Source organism: Canis aureus, chromosome 5, assembly GCF_053574225.1.
Source record: "Canis aureus isolate CA01 chromosome 5, VMU_Caureus_v.1.0, whole genome shotgun sequence".
NCBI classification, from domain to species: Eukaryota; Metazoa; Chordata; class Mammalia; order Carnivora; family Canidae; genus Canis; species Canis aureus.
Genome location: NC_135615.1, coordinates 22,870,739 through 22,887,704, shown reverse-complemented (window position 1 = coordinate 22,887,704; position 16,966 = coordinate 22,870,739). Strand labels below are relative to the sequence as shown.

Below are 16,966 nucleotides of genomic sequence, written 5' to 3'. Positions count from 1 at the left end.
TTGGGCCTGGGGTTTCTGAGGAGTTGACCTCAAAGCTTTCTGTGGTGGATCCCCAAGCCAGTTACTACCACAGGTTCTCCTCCACATCAGCCCCCTTCCACCACCCCCGTCCCATAGGACAGCCAGAATTTCCTGAAGGAATGGAGGAGAAAGACCCTCTGCTGGCTGCCTGGCACCATAACTGTGAGCAGTGTCTTCCTCCTGCTTTTCTACCTAGCCTGCTCCCTCCCCAGGGACCTTGTCCCCTTCCCACAAAAGGCTGACATGGGGAATATTAATCTAACACTTTCCAAATGAGTTGCTCAGGCACTGAAAACATGATGTAAATATATATCTGGATGTGTTATAGTTTCCTGGTCTCAGTAACCAATCACCAAAGGTGACATGGATGGAAAGCACCACCCAGCCAAATTGAATTTTAATAATGACAAGAATTGTTTTAGTTCCCAGTCAACTCCTTAATGGAAGTGGAACTGAAATGTAACACAAATGGAGAGGTAAAGCCCTTCATAACAGAAAGTTACCTCCTCTGAGAAGTGCCCCCCCTCTCAATCAGGCCCCCTAGTCTTGATCTTTACATTCACTCTTTTTAACAACACTGTCCACAATAGTAAATTATGTGTGTATGTGTATTTCCTTGTTTAATATAGGTTTCTCCCACTCAACCATAGCTTCTTAGGAGCAAAAACCCTTGTCTGTATTTTCGCTTCTATATCCCCAAGGTGCCTGGTACATATCGGGCACTCAGTAAATATCTGCTAAAGGAGAAAACATCCAGAAGTTCTCTATAATTACAAAATAGGTAGAAGACTTAGTTCTCCATTTTTATGAAAAGAAAACTAGAACTGTAGAAGTGCTATGGCCAGAGCAGCAGACAACCAAAAAAAAAGGGCCAGGGTTTTGAAAGCTTTGCACTCATCTTGTTCACAGTATCTCAAGACATGGGCCAAAAAGCTTGTGAGTGGAAATCCGGGCCAAACCCCCACCTAGCAAGAAAGGGAAAGGAAGCCCCCTAAGTATAATCAACTCATAATCAAAAAGAATGGAGAGAAAAGCTCCAAAAGTTGATTTTTTTTAAAAGTCAATGTTTATGGTGAAATTTTCCAAAGGCAAATTAAGAACAAAGTCCTAAACTAGGTCTAAATTGGGCCAATTCACAACGGAGACTCCTAGGTATTTATTTGATCATATTTTCCATAGCTGCTTGAACAGCTCTTGCCTATCACTTCTCAGTCTACCCAGTATTATGTTCTGAAACCCATTTACTGCACTTTCCAGTGACCATGTTGACACCACACAGTTAATCTGCAGGAACCCTCACCCTGAGGATGGGTGACTATCCAACGGTGACTTCTACCACTAGTCTACCATTAATCTCTATTTCTACCAAAAATTTCTCACCTTAAGATACTAGAGAAATGGGCATAAGAAGACAAATGTCAGGAAACCCTCAGCAAACAGCTTATTTGCTCTTCAGATCTACAATTTTGTCCTGCTGGCAACATTAGTAGGCCACTTCTCTTGTCCTAAATAAATAAATAAGCTTTGCAGAGATGAACAGATGGAGGAAAATTTCAAAGCAGCATGTGGGCGTTTCAGGCTCAAATCCCATTAACAGATAGCAGGATTTATAACAGCAGCTCCCACACAGAGCTTTGGAAATTTTAAAATTGTGTGTAATAGATTGGGCTCCTCCTCCCCCAAATTATCTGCATTGAATTCAGAGACATGGTGTTTCTTCATTAGGGTTGAACCTCTTTCTTCAAGCTAAAGAATTCACACTGCCACTCAAGAAGTACACATTAGGAGCAGAAGGGTGGGAAAGGGGTCCACGGGTGGACAGCACCAGCACCAACTGCATCTTTGTTCTTCCTTTCCCAGAGTTGCTGTACAATTTCTGGAGGAGAGGGGGGTTGACTGTGTACACTGGAACCTTGACTCAAAGGAACCCAAAGCGCATAGTTGCCATGTATCAACAACAACAAGAAAATACAGATCTAAATTAACATCAAAACACTGAGGCACCATCTAGTACTCTCCCTTGCAAAAGTATCAACACAGTTTTAAGTATAGGACTGCTGACAATACTGACTGTGTCTTTAGCCCTCCATCTTGTCCTCCCCTCTACCATACAAAAGACTCCACTTTAGACAACTAGTAGAGATGCTCTGGCGCACAGATGATCTACCCCCTGACCTCACCACCATGGCCCTCCTCCATAAAAGGTGGGGATTAAGGTCTGGACTGGGCAGAGAATAGCTGAGTAGTATGACCTGAATCATCTGTCTGCCCATCTCTGTCAATAAGTTACCCTGAATAAAACTTTGTGTAAGTGACATGAAGAGGCTTGTTTTATTTTTCAGTATTAAAGTGCCTTCTCAGGGATCCCTGGGTGGTGCAGCGGTTTGGCGCCTGTCTTTGGCCCAGGGCGCGGTCCTGGATATCCGGGATTGAATCCCACGTCAGGTTCCCGGTGCATGGAGCCTGCTTCTCCCTCTGCCTGTGTCTCTGCCTCTCTCTCTCTCACTGTGTGCCTATCATAAATAAATAAAAGTTAAAAAAATTTTTTTATAAAGTGCCTTCTCAGTCTGAAGGATACATTACTGACCTTCCTCTCCCTTCTAACAATTAAGAAATCACATAGTGAGAAAAACAAGGGGATCACTCCAGAACAATCAGAAAAGAACTCAGAAGTATATGGAAGAGACTCGAGGATCCCTCGTTGTGATGGGAAGGATGTGTGGGCTGTATTCAAAGAGAGAGCTGTTGAGCAAAAGCTGTTGTTAATAAAACTCATATTTACTTCATGCCCCCTGTCAGACTGCTCTGGGAGCAGAAACCTGAGTCATCCTATGACAGAATTCTACTAGGGCAGAAGGAAGGTTCTTCATTAATTCAATGACTGTCATGAAACTTAGGATACTCAGGGATAAAATCCATTATGCCCATGACTCAAAGCTGAAGTAAGATTCCTTCTGGCCCATGACCTGGGTACAGGCCTCATAGTTTCATGTGCATCCCATGAAACCAATGGCTCCCTGAAATGCAGAGACAAGTGAAATAGTTTAATGACCAATTCATGTGACTACTAGGGCATGATAAAAGAGTTGGGATTACAGGTACATCTGAAAACCCACTAAAAATAGTATCTATGCTACTTAACAATATGCAGATGCTTCCATCCAATTTCAGCTTAAATTTCCTCAAGGAAACCTTCCCTGACTTCCCTGACTCAGGTCTCCCTGTTAAATATTCCCAGAGCACCCAGTTTTCCCATATGGCATTTCACCTACCTATAATCATGCATTTAACTAGCTGCCATTATGTGCTTAATATCTTGTCTTTCCTGCAAGACAATGAACTCTGTAAGAGTGTAAAACATGTCTATTTTTCTCACTATTTTGTCCCTAGAGCTTAAAAAGTATATGTTAACCAACTCTGGACTAATAGCCAAGAATAACACAGGCATTATTTCTTAAATAAGGAATTGAATGAATAAATGAATAAATCAACTGATAGCATTTCATAAAAGGGGGGTGATGATTTATGATATTTCTTCAAATAGGGGAGCATTTAGTGTAAAGAGATAAAGCACAAACCCCTGGCTATAGACCATGAGATCCAAAAAATGTTAACAGAATTTAGTTGGCTGGTTCGGTCACTGACCTTGACAAGTTTCAAGGAGAAACCTCCATGAACAGTGATGAGTCAAAATCTCAACTTGATGTTTGTCAAATGTGTATTTCTCCAATTTGGTACATCTTCAGCAGCTCACTGTCTTGATATGTTTTGCTGAACTGAATTCATCAGGAGAATTAAGATACCAACTTCTAGTAATGATCACTTGTGGGTTCAGGAAGCTTGATGAGTATTAGTCAAGAATTCAGAATAAGCACTGTACTGTGTAAATGACATTGAATCCCGAGGACCATATGAGTCCTGGAAGGAACTCACTCCACACCAACATATATATACACACTATTTACTAGGCTATGTTTATGCTAAAAAGTCTATGACATAGTAGCTCTAAGGATGTTAGCCGATTATGTGAATGCCCTATATTCATTACATAACCTTGGCTTCCTGCTTTAATTTAGGTAAAATCAGAGTTCTTGTTGGATGCAGACAGACAATTGATTTATCCACACATATTAAATTCACTGAGTTCCATGAAGCTATTGTGTCTAATATAAGAGTAAGTACATGCCTTTCCTCAGTCTCCCACGTCTACTGACCAGCAGTCATAAAACCAGGTGTCCGTATCTTGGGTTCTGATGACAGAATGTATCCTATAAGTACAGTATTCTCATGTAGGCTTAAGAACAGGATTTGACAGGGCTCTTAAACTGTGTAAACTTCCCTGGGTTCTCCTATCATCCAGCGGAGGAGAGTACCCCCAAGAAACACGAGACTTCCCACTTATCTTAGGAAGAGGTGGTAGCTGTGAAATAATGTGCATTTATGATTGTGGACATAAACAAGATGTTATTTTACTTATTTAGTTAACTTTCTAGGAGGAAATTCTGGATTTAAGGAGGTCAATTCTTAAATATTTTTCTGACCAGCAAGAGAACTTAACTAGTTTATGTAACTGTGGTCAGTGAAGCCATAGACAAAAATTTAGTTATTAGCAAGTAAATGAAATTTCCTATGACAGAGTTTATAAGTTTAAAGGAACAAATAAAGTTTCCTTTAATGACTATCTTTAAACATTGAGGTTTACACAGACTGATGATTTTCGGTTCCAACCTTGGGTGATAATTATCCAAAAATAAATAATCTCTGAAGGAGAAGCCAGATCTCATCTAAAGAATTCTATGCCCTTTATTTACCAAATTTTAGGAAGAACCATCCTTATATCTACAAGAATCAGAGCATGTGAAAATTTAAAGAAAAATACAAGGTTTTTTCCCATGGCTGAGGGTCATTGGTCCATTGTATTTTATGAACCACCAAATATAAGTATCACTTAATTCAATCTTTCCTATCTTGCTGAGATATGGAATTGCTTAGCCCTGCACTTTGGATTCTTGAATCAGTTTTGTCAACAAAGTTTATTCCATTTCAAGTTTTGACTCCATCAAAGCCACCATACCCTTATTTCATATTCTTACAACCTTAGTTCTCTTTCTTCTAGCTTTAACCAAGACTCAATAGGGTAATTTTAAGTTTTAGCCAATTTTCACAGGCTAGTTTTAATTTAATTTGAGGAAATAATGGAGACATTATAGTATTTACAGCCTAAGGGCTATAGAACAGTTCACACCTGCTATTTTAAATATAGGTGCAACATTGTATTTTCCATTAATTAACCTACTGTAGTATGACTTTGTGGAAAAGTCTTGTTCGACCTTATGTGGCATCAGGAGAGCTGAGAAAGGGGACTAAGTATCCAGCAATGGTCTATGAAATGCTTTGTTGGGTGGGGGTGGGGGGAGGTAAGGAAAGGGAAAATATATTAAAATGTATCAGGCTGTTTTTTACACCCAGAAAAAAATTATATAAGAGAGGAACCCTGGAACCCACTCAACCTACTGCTACATTTTAAATGATGTGCTGGATGACTCCCTGTCTCTCTCTCCAGGAGAGCAGGATTCTAACCATCATATTCCATCAAGATGTCCTAATTTCCCACCATTCTGTTCTTTCACAGTGCCAAGCCTAGCAATATATGTGAAGTTAGCCTCATTCTCTTTACCCTCTCTTACTGACAGCCCCTCTCCCAATTCCTCACATCACTCAGATGTATAGTGCCCTCATTTTCCCTCTTTCATCCTTCCAACAAAATCTAATCTTAGGAAGTAATCTGAGAAACTCATGCTCATTTACGTAGACATATCTTAAAACAGATGAATTGGCCATCCCTTCCAGGAGCCCTCATTCCTCAATAAAAGAACAGGCTTAAGTCAAAAGAACAATCCTCTGCTGGTCAAATTTCAGGACTCCTTGACCTGGTGGCCATGAATGGATATCTTGGTGACCCTGACATTACGCTTCAGGAGGTGCCATACTCTATCCTCATGTTGACTTGTCTGGTATCCATTTCCCTCATTAGCCCAACTCACAGTTTTATTAGTTATCTCAGCTTTGAAATTCCCTCTAAGATTCCAAACACTCCAAGTTCTGATGTCATAGAAGGACAGCAAGAAAAGTCAGCTTTCAAAGTTTCTTGGATTCAAATCATGGCATAATCAGTCCCAGAACTCATGGCATCAAGGGTTCCCTCTCATTCTGGAGAAGAGTAGAAAGAGAGCATGGGCCTAGGGAAACTATAAAAAGAGCAGTGTCAAGGTCTCCCAAAATGTGGTTGTCATCTTAAAGGCCAGGGGCCAAGAAATTTAAGAAATCACTTGAAAGAAAAAAAAAAAGAAAGAAATCATTTGAGTGCTTAATTCTGCATCAATAGGACAGATAAAAATGGCTGCTATGACCACAAGCAGCAGGCTTAAATCTGACCCATCTGCTGGGCACTTCATCCTAATCACCAGCTATTCAGTGGCTGGCAGTCTACCACCACACTCAAGCAATGATGTGCCAGGCCCACAGCTGCACAGCTGATAATGTCATGCCAGGAGCTGGTCAGCCACCTCCCTTGCTGTGGAGCATACAGCAGGCTGAGAGAGGCTGGTGGCAAGGCTGGCCAGCCAGGTGTGTCTGATGTTGCTGCCTTAGATGGACCTCACCTTTCTTTCTTCTCTACCCATTGAGTTTGGGCTATAAAAGAAATGAAGATACAAATCCAAATGATGCAAAAACCAGAGAATTTAGCACAGTTTCATATGCAATCCAAAAACTGGACTTTGCTATAGGATCATCCTGAAGGAGCTTGGATTTGAAAACTCCTGCAGGGACCCTAGTAAAACTTTTGGCTTCTTTTTATGAAAACAGGTAACTGAAACTTCTTTTCTTTCTGTAAGATATATAAGCAGAGGTTGCTTTGTTTGTAGTAGCTGGCACCAGGTAAGCAAGTGAAAGGAAATTAGTAATGAAACACACTGAGTCCATTTTCTCTTAAAACTTTAAAACAGACCATCCTTGTGGGTGTATTCTGGGCATAACTTCACTTAACCAGCTATTGTTATGAGCCATATGAGAAATAAAAGTGACCCCTCACCCTCAGATGTCACTTACTTTACTTTATGATTATCAAAGGAGAATTTCTGAATGACGCTCCAGTTATTTATCAGCACCTAACATAGGAAGGCACTTTACCAGGGCAGTACACTCCCACGGCTACTCATCTGATCTCAGCAAGCTTATGGTGAAGGCAGGGGAGATAAGTTTAAGCCCTACCACACAGTGAAACAATAAGTGCCCTGTGGTTTACTCAAAATCACAGTTACCAATTTATGCAAGTGGGTTTATAATTCAGGCTATCTTACTCTCTCTCCAGAACAATCCATCACACCAAACCGGCTTCCCCCAAGAATTTTTCAGTCTAGCTGAAAGGAAGAGAAATGCAGAAAAATAACTAAGGCAAATCCTTAAAATAAAATATGCCTCATGAGTAATACAGTTAATAAAAGTTGAAGGAAGTCAGAAGAAGCAAAGCTGGTAGAAAGCTGGAATCGTGCAGAAGAATTCACAAGGGACACAGAACAAGAGTCGGGACTTGAAAATAATGTAGAATAAGTATAGTTGGAGAGGGGCTGTAGGGAATTCTGGTGTACAAGAATATAATGAGTTATTTCCAGGTGGTAAGGAACCACTTGACCAGTCTAGTGATAGGGACAATTTATAGGAGAATCATGTGAAAAGAGTAACACAAAGTCAGATAAAGGCCTTGTAGAAAATGAGGAGTCACAAAGAGTTTTGAACAGGAAAAAGTCTATAAAGACATTCTGACATATTGAAAGTCCCATTATCCTTGTGTGGAAACCCCACGTTCTATGGTATATGAAACAAAATCAGGAACAGAGGAGACTGAAGTATGGACAGCACCTAGACATTTCCTAGTTGAGTCTAGTATGAGATGATGAGGTTGTGAAGTAAGGTGGAAGCAGTGCAAAGGAAATGGGATGGGTGAGGTGCACTGAGAAGCAGTAGTCATCTGGGTTTTGGTATTGGGGTAATGCTGTCCTTGTCAAAGGAGTTTGGAAGCATTCTCTCCCTTTCTTTTGGGAAGAGTTTCAGAAGAATAGGCATTAAATCTTTGTTGAATGTTTAGTAGAATTCACCAGTGAAGCTATTGGGACCTGGACTTTTATTTCTTGGGGGTTTTTAATTACTGATTCAATCTCCTTACTAATTAGTCCATTTAGATTTTCTACAATAATCTCCCCTTCTCCATGGCTTTACTGTCCACAGTTTTAGTTACCTGCAGTCAACCACATTCCAGAAGCAGATAATCCTTCTTCTGATATCAAAAGGTCAGTAGTAGCTTAACGCCATGTCACAATGCCTATGTCCTTCACTTCACTGCATCTCATCTTGTAGGCATTTTATCATCTTACATCATTAGAAGAAAAGTGAGTACAATACCAAACATTCAAAAAAGATTTAATGCTTATTATTCTCAAGCTCTTCCAAAACATGTGAGAGAGAAAGAGAATGCTTCTAAACTCATTTTACAAGGATAGCATTATCCTGATATTAAAACCAAATACAGATATTACAGAAAAAGAAAATTATAGGACAATGTCCCTGATGAATATAGATGCAAATATCCTTAACAAAATATTAGCAAACTGAATTCAACAATACTTTAAAAGGACTTTTAAATTCCCACAAGGATTGAGTGGGATTTATTCCTGGGACACAAGGGTAGTTTAATGTCCACAAATCAATCAACATGATATGCCACATTAAAAATGAAAAACAAAAATCATATTATCTCAATAGATGCAAAAAAAATTTGCCAAAAAATCAACATTAATTTTTGGTAAAAACTCTTAACAAGATGGGTATGGCGGGAACATAATTCAGTATATAAAGGTTATATAAATGCACAGATAACATCATACTCAATAGTGAAAAGCTAAAATCTTTTTCTCTAAGGTCAGATAAGAAAAGGATGCCCACTGTCTCTACTTTTATTCAGCACAGTATTAGAAGCCCTAGTCACAGAAATTAAGCAATAAAAAGAAGTAAAAGGCATCCAAATTAGAAAGAAATAAAACTTTTCACTATTTGCAGATGACATATACTATACATAGAAAATCCTAAAGACTCCACACACAAAAAAAATGGTTAAAATAAATGAATTCAGTGAAGTTCCACAATACAAAATTAATACACATAATTCTGTTTCATTTCTATACACTAGTAACGAATTATCAGAAAGATAAATCAAGAAAACATCTATAATTGCATCAAAAACAATAAAATACTGGGTCCCTGCGTGGCTCAGTGGTTTAGCACCTGCCTTTGGCCCAGGGCATGACCCGGGAGTCCCGGGATTGAGTCCCACATCGGGGTCCCTGCATGGAGCCTACTTCTCCCTCTGCCTGTGTCTCTGCCTCTCTCTCTTTCTCTCATAAATAAATAAAATATTTTTTAAAAAGAATAAAATACTTAGGAAGAAAGTTAGCCAAGCTGAAAAACCTGTACCCTGAAAACTATTAGGACACTGATGAAAGAAATTGAAGACAACACAAATAAGTTGAAAGATAGTCTATGCTCATAGATTTGGAGAATATTGTTAAAATGTCCATATTACCCAAAACAATCTATAGATTCAATGCAATTCCTATAAAAATGCCAATGACGTTTTTCTCAGAGCTAAAACAAGTAATTCCAAAATATTTATGGATCCACAGAAGACCGTGTATACCAAAGCAAACTTGAGAAAGAACAAGGTTTGAGGTATCATGCTCCTGCATTTCAAACTACACTACAAAGCAATAGTAATCAAAACAGTATGTTATTGGCATTAAACCAGACGCACAAATCAACAGAAGAGAGAGCCCCCAAGTAAACCAATGAATATATGGTCATTTAATTTATAACAAAGCAGCCAAGAATATACAATGGTAAAAAGACAGTCTTCTTCAATGAATGGTGTTAGGAAAACTGGACAGCCACATGCAAAAGAATGAAACTGGACCACTGTCTTACACATGTGCAAAAATGAACTCAAACAGATAAACACTTGAATGTAAGACCTGAAGCCATAAAAATCCTAGAAAAAATATAGGTGGTAAGCTACTTGACATCAGTCTTATCAATGTTTTTTTGGATCTGACTCCAAAAGCAGAGGTAACAAAAGCAAAAATAAACAAATGGGACTACATCAAATTAAAAAACTTCTGCACAGGGAAGGAAACCAGTAACAAAATGAAAAGGCAACCTACTGAATAGGAAAACACATCTGCAAATCATATATTGGTTAAGAGGTTAATATTAAAAATATAAAGAGTTCATACAACTCAATAACAGAAAACAACAGTCCAATTTAAAAATGGACAGAAAGGATCTAAGTAGCTTTTTTTCCCAAGATGACATACAGATGGCCAACAGGCACATGAAAAGATATTCAACATCACTCATCCTCAGGGAAACACAAATCAAGAGAAAATGAGATATCACCTCACACCTGTCACAGTGGCTATTTTCAAAAGATACCAAATAGCAAGTATCGGCAAGGATGTGAAGAAAAGAGAATCCTTGTGAATGAGGTTGGTGGGAATGTAAATTGGTGTAGCCACAGTGGAAAACAGTACAGAGGTTCCTAAAAAAATTAAAAATAGAACTACCATATGATCCAGCAGTTCCACTTCTGGGTATCTATCTAAAGAAAATGAAAACACTAATTGGACCAAATATATGGACCCCTCTGTTCATTGCACATTATTGACAATTGCCAAGATATGGAAGCAACCTGTGTCCATCAACAAATTAACAGATAAAAAGATGTGACACATACACACATGCACACTCACACACAATGGGATACTACTCCGTCATAAAAAAGAATGAAATCTTGCCATTTGTGACAACATGGATGGACCTTAAAGGTATTATGCTAAGTGAAATAAGTCATGTAGAAAGACAAATACCATATGTTTTCCCTTATATGTGGAATCTAAAAAATAAAACAAGCAAAACAAAACAAAACCTAGTTCTACTGAAAGCAGATTGGTTGCCAGAGGGAGGAAGGCTGCAGAGGCAGGGGGGGTAGGCTAGGAAATGGGTGAAGGGGATCAAGAAGTACAATATTCCAGGTATAAAATAAATAAGTCATGGGATATAATGTATAGAATGTGGAGAACAGTCAGTAATATTGTACTGACTTTGTATGGTGATAGATGGTAACTAGACTTATTGATCTGATCATTTTATAGCATATACAAAGGTCAAATCACTATGCTGTATACAGCTGAAACTAAGATACTAATGTGTGCTAATTATAAAAAAGTAGGTGTTTTGCCCTCAACTTGCTATTCCTGTGTTCAAATGATTTAATTTACTCCCATCATTTTAAATACTACAATGGATGCTGCACTGTGTTGAATAGCATCCTCCGAATTTCATGTCCTTCCCAGAACTTCAGAATGTGAGCTTATTTGGAAATAGCATCTTTGTAGATGTGATTAGTTAGGATGTGATCATACGCAGTTGGGGCAGAGTGACTTAAATCCTATATGGTGTCCTTTTAAGACAAGGATAAAAAGCAAAGATACAGATCTAGAAGAGAAGGCCCGGAGAGGGAGATTTGAAGGGATGAGTCTATAAGATGAGAGACACCTAGGATTCTGGGATTCTGGCAAACACCAAAAGCTAGCACAAAGACATGGAGGAGGTTCTCTCTAGAGCTTTCAGTAGGAACTAACCCTGAAGATACCTTGATTTTAGGCTTCTAGCCTCCAGAACCATGAGAGAATAAATTTCAGTCGTTTTAAGTCACCCAGGTTATGGCTGTTTGTGACAGCAGCTGTAAGACCTAATGAAGGTGCTGGTAAGTCACAAAGCTATGTCAGCACCTTAGCCTTCTCTCCACATCCCAAACTCTTGTTTCCAACTCATGTTTGTTTTCACCTGGCTCCTCCAACCTGACTGTCCAACATGTGGAACACATCCAGCAGAAATCAGGAATTTCCATTAAAATGTGTTCTTTCCTATATTCTTCACTCATTCAGTGCCATCACCATCCTTCCTGTCACCCAGGCTGGAGATATGGAAGGCAACTTTTATGACTCATTTTCCCTCACAATATTTAGTTGCTAAATTTAGGTCTTCTCATCTTTTGACTGAGTTTCTATAAAATCCCCCTTAACTGCCTCCTGCTCCATTTCTTGCCCTCTCCTTTCAATCTCTTCCACATAGCCAGGATTGTCTTGTATAAAGCAAATCTGACTCTACATTGCTTATAATACTCAGGAACCCTCAAGAATATCCTATAGAATAAATGTCATGTTCTATACTTAGCACAGCAAGGTTCTCCACAATCTGCCCTTACCTACTTCTGTGGACACTGCAGGTACTTCCTGTCACACTCTCTGTGCTCTAAAACCCCTGTATTGGCCCCTGGTCCCCATATTTGTTGACTTGCCTCTGTGGCTTTGTTCATGCATTGGTCCCCCATGCCTGGTAAGCCCTTCCCCTCTTCCTATCTCCTCTTTCATGGCACCTTTTGTGTTCAACTTGACTTCTTCACTGAGATTTGACTCACTGTCACTTCCTTCAGGAAGCCTGAATGGACACACCACTCAACCTTCTTTTTCCAATACCCTATCCCACTCCCTCCTTATACTTACAATACTCTGAAAACAGCTCAAGCTTTAGATTGATTATATCGTTTTATAATTTTTTAAATGTCATGTTTGCTCCTCTCCAGACTACTGGCTCCATAAGGACAGAAACAGTGTCCCTTTTCATCTTTCTATCTCTGACATGTGCCACATAGTAGAGCTGGAGACATAGTATGCCCTCAATTCATGTTTGCTGAATGAATAAATGAGGCCCAACTTATTTACCAGTCACAATACATATTTCATTTTGATTAGTCAAATGAAGTCTTTCTACATCATCTCTCTCTTTCTACCATTTTCCACCCCTTTAGGTACCAGAGACTATGGTGGGTTAGTACAAAGTTCAATCAAAGCCAAGTCTATGGGTTTAACACCTTTCAGCTCTTTTCCATTTCCAATGTCCAGTATCACCCCAACAATTGCCAGCTGAGGCAAACTGAATAGTGGTCCCCAAAAAGGTATGTCCATGTTCTAAAATTATGAATATACATATGACCTTATTTGGAAAGGGTATTTTTTGCATATATATAATTAAGTTAAGCATAAAATCTCAGATGAAATAAGTCCTCAATTATCCAGGTGGGTCCTAAATCCAATGACAAATGTTTTTATAAGAGATACATAGAGGGGCAGCCCCGGGTGGCTCAGCAGTTTAGTGCTGCCTTCAGCCCAGGGCCTGATCCTGGAGACTCGGGATCGAGTCCCACATCGGGTTCCCTTCATGGAGCCTGCTTCTCCCTCTCCCTGTGTCTCTACCTCCCTCTCTCTCTCTGTATCTCTCATTAATAAATAAATTTTTAAAAATCTTTTTAAAAAAAGAGAGACACATAAAGGGCAGTTACATGGAGAAGAGAAGGCTATGTGAAGATGAGAGAGTTTAGAGTGATGTGGAAACAAACCAAGGAATTCTTAGAATGACAAAAAAAAAAACTGGGAAAATGTTGAGTTAATAATAAAAGTAAGTTATTTTTATTAGTGTAACAAAACAGGACAGTTTATAGCTATTGAGCTCTTATCAAGTACCAGCCACTGTTGTAATCATCTCACATCTAAAATCCATTTAGTCTTCTTGACAATCCTGTGAGGTAGCTACTGATATTCTCTCCATTATACAGACAAGCAAACTGAGCTCAGAATGGTTCACTCACTTGCCCTCAGGTTCCCACATGAATGAGTAGCAGAGCACACTGGTCCACATCTTTGCATAAAGCATAAAGAAATGCAGAGGAGAGAACATTCTCTCTGAATTGGGAGGGCCTGTCTGGTTCTCATCTCACATGTCCTTGGGCAGGTTTCCCAGTCTCTCTGAGCTGGACCAAAGCTCTGGCCCATATCCCTGATTCTGACATTCTGGGGTCTCCCAAATCTGTTCTAGTTTTGAAACGTTATGATTTGCAAACCAGGTTTTTCCTATTAACAGTGATTTGCTTTTACATTTGCACAATGCCCTCCTGCCAGAACCTGGACACCTGGTCTGCTTTGCCACTCAGGGAAAATAACCAGAAATGCAAAAGAATTAGCAATTCTCCAAGCCATACGGAGGGGAAGGGAGAGACGCACTTCATATTTTAAAATGTCCTTCTTCCCTGCAGCCAGGCCTCACTGACAAAGCAGGCCCTAGGATTGCCAGGAAACCAAGCTGCCTCTCATTCTTATATTTAAATTTAATTTAACCGTAGCATTACCCTGCATGTCAACAGTTCAGGACAAATTGATAGATTTTAGTTTAACTATTTAGCTGTGCCAGTGGTAATACGTTCAATCATGCATTAAATTAAAAATGACACTTGGAAATATGTATATCCTGGACTTCAGTTCTGTGTACCAAATAGGAAAAGATTTAAAATGCTGTCTAGTAGAGGATTACCACTGAAGAAGCATGAATCTCATTACTAGGGGCTGCATGGAACACATTTGCAAAGCTCTGTTTTAAAGGCTGTCTGATGGTAGCAGCTTGGTTATCTGGCTGGCTAAACATGCCATTTCCTTCCCATAAGAGAAAACTCAGCAGCTGCCAAAGCAAAGATGTTGTCAATGTCCCCCACCTCCTCATACCCACCTTGGTTCCTGGGCAGCCATCCATGGCTCATGTGTCACCTGCCCCAGCTATCCTCTCCTCCCACGGCTGCAGTCTTACCCTTCACAGACATAAGCAAATTCATCCACAAACATACAGAACCAGAAGATAATAGTAGTCACCATTTATTAAGCACCTTCTATGTGCGAGTCAGTTTGCTAAGCTCTTCTTTATGTCATTTAATAGCACAACAAAGCACCTTGTTTGGACGTATATAAAAACTGATGCTCAGAAAGTAAATAAGCACATTCATCAAGGTCTCGCAATGGTTAATGGCAACACCAGAATTCCGATTCTATCTATTCTAATTCCAATGCCCAGACTCTTAACCATGGACAGCACTGCTCTTTAAACCATCACTCCTAAAAATGCCCAAACAAGCTTCCATTCACATTTTGTACCCATTCATGAGCCCAAATGAGCTTAGGGTACATTCAAGGTAGGAACTGCAGAGCAAAGAGCATGAGCTTGGGATTCTCTCCCTCCCTGTGCTATGCCTTTCTCCTCTGGAGGTGGCAAGTCCTACACTCCTAGGCTTTGGACTCTTTATGGGCAAGGATCAGACTTGTTTGTCCCATCTACCCAATGCTCTACCATATGCCCAGCAAAGAGTAGGTGCACATGACCATTTTTTGAGCTACACTGACCTGGGCACTGGGGAAAAAAGGAAGAGAAGAAGTAGGGACACCACCAAGGCAAACAGGAGAAGGCAGGCAGGGGACCTGCCTATCAAGGGACCAGAATCATCAGAAATTTAATGGCATCAGAGAAAAAAAGCACATCATTTTCCCTTTCCAGTAAGAGAAAAGCACTTTCCCTAAGAGGCAAAGTAACTGTTACCAGAAAGTTGGCAGCCTCCAAATTCTTTCATTTTCCCAAAGTTCATTCTTTACTCTAAATCACAAACATACACACACAAAAAGCAAGCCTAACAACAAATTTTCTCAATGTTAAGTACAATCCTGAGTCAACAAGAAGGCAAAAGAGAGTATGGAGAACAAAGGTAAGGACAAATGATCTAAAATCCAACTTTAGTTGTTGCAGGGTCATTGAATTATTCAATTTTGTCTTCCTGTTTCTCCACATGGACACGCTATTGTCACAATGGCAAAATACAAATAAACCTTACTGCTTCATAAAAAGTTCAATCACATAACCCAATTAAGCCCACTGTTGCTGAAACAATCTTATCTTCTAGGAAACAAACACAGATCAAGTCAAAGACTTTTCCTGTCACCCAACTCCGCTTCTGTGCATTTGTCTCCTATTATCTACGCTCTACCCTACTTTCATCTCCTAATGACAGACTGGCAATTTCTATTCCAAACAGAAGCCATGCAGCCACCCAGTTTTGCATTTATTTAGCACACACCCTACTGAGAAATGTCCATTAGTGGGAGCTTTACCATGACCTAACCTTGCACAGTTCTGGGTTGAGCTGGCATTGGCTGTGAAGGGACAGCCGCAGGATGAGCCTGAAATTAACCTGATTGCAGCAGTTGGCTTCTGAGTGTGTTTGCATCTGCTGTCTTAATGGACTGTGAGGGCTGCCAGGTCGTCTTCCAGAACCTGCTGTCAATGTCGAAGGACACAGGCAGGCAGCCCAACGGGAGTTTGGATGCTCAGCAGCCATTCTTGGTTGGTTATCCCATTCTGTCAGGCACATCTATCTGGGAGGCTTTGAGTTCCTCTTTTTACTTTAAAAATAAAGAAACTATTAAACATGGGCTGAGTCTGTTCAATTAGAACAAAATTAAACATTTCATCAGCTTTGTTTCCTGGGGCTCATTTTAGTATCTTATCCTTTGTGTCTTATCTCTCCACAGAAGGAATTACAGAGCTCAGGGAAAGCATACTCATGAGAGCACTTGATCACAAACAGGGCTACTGACCAATAAAATTGAAATTGCACAGTTTGGGCCTCTAAAAGGCATAGCTATTATTATTTTTTTTAAATAGCTATTGTTCATTGAATAGTAACTACATTCCAAGCTTCATGATAAATACCTTAAGTAGCCCTAGCATTGTCCCCATATTACAGATGAGAACATTGGGGTAAGCAGAGGCCATGGAACTTTGCCAGGGTCACAGAGCTAGCAATGGAGGAACAAGCTGGAATTTAAATACAGGTTGTTTGAGTCCATTCACGGTCCATCCTGGCTGGCTCCTTGAAGGGAAACAGGTTCTACTCTCAGGAATC

General features: G+C 39.8%; 1 protein-coding gene across 3 annotated transcripts in view; it reads right to left on the bottom strand.

Annotated features, from left to right (window-relative positions):
- The window catches only part of FRMD4A (FERM domain containing 4A), a 741,134-nt gene that overhangs the window by 670,393 nt on the left and 53,775 nt on the right, over window positions 1–16,966 (bottom strand). The window lies entirely within an intron of this gene.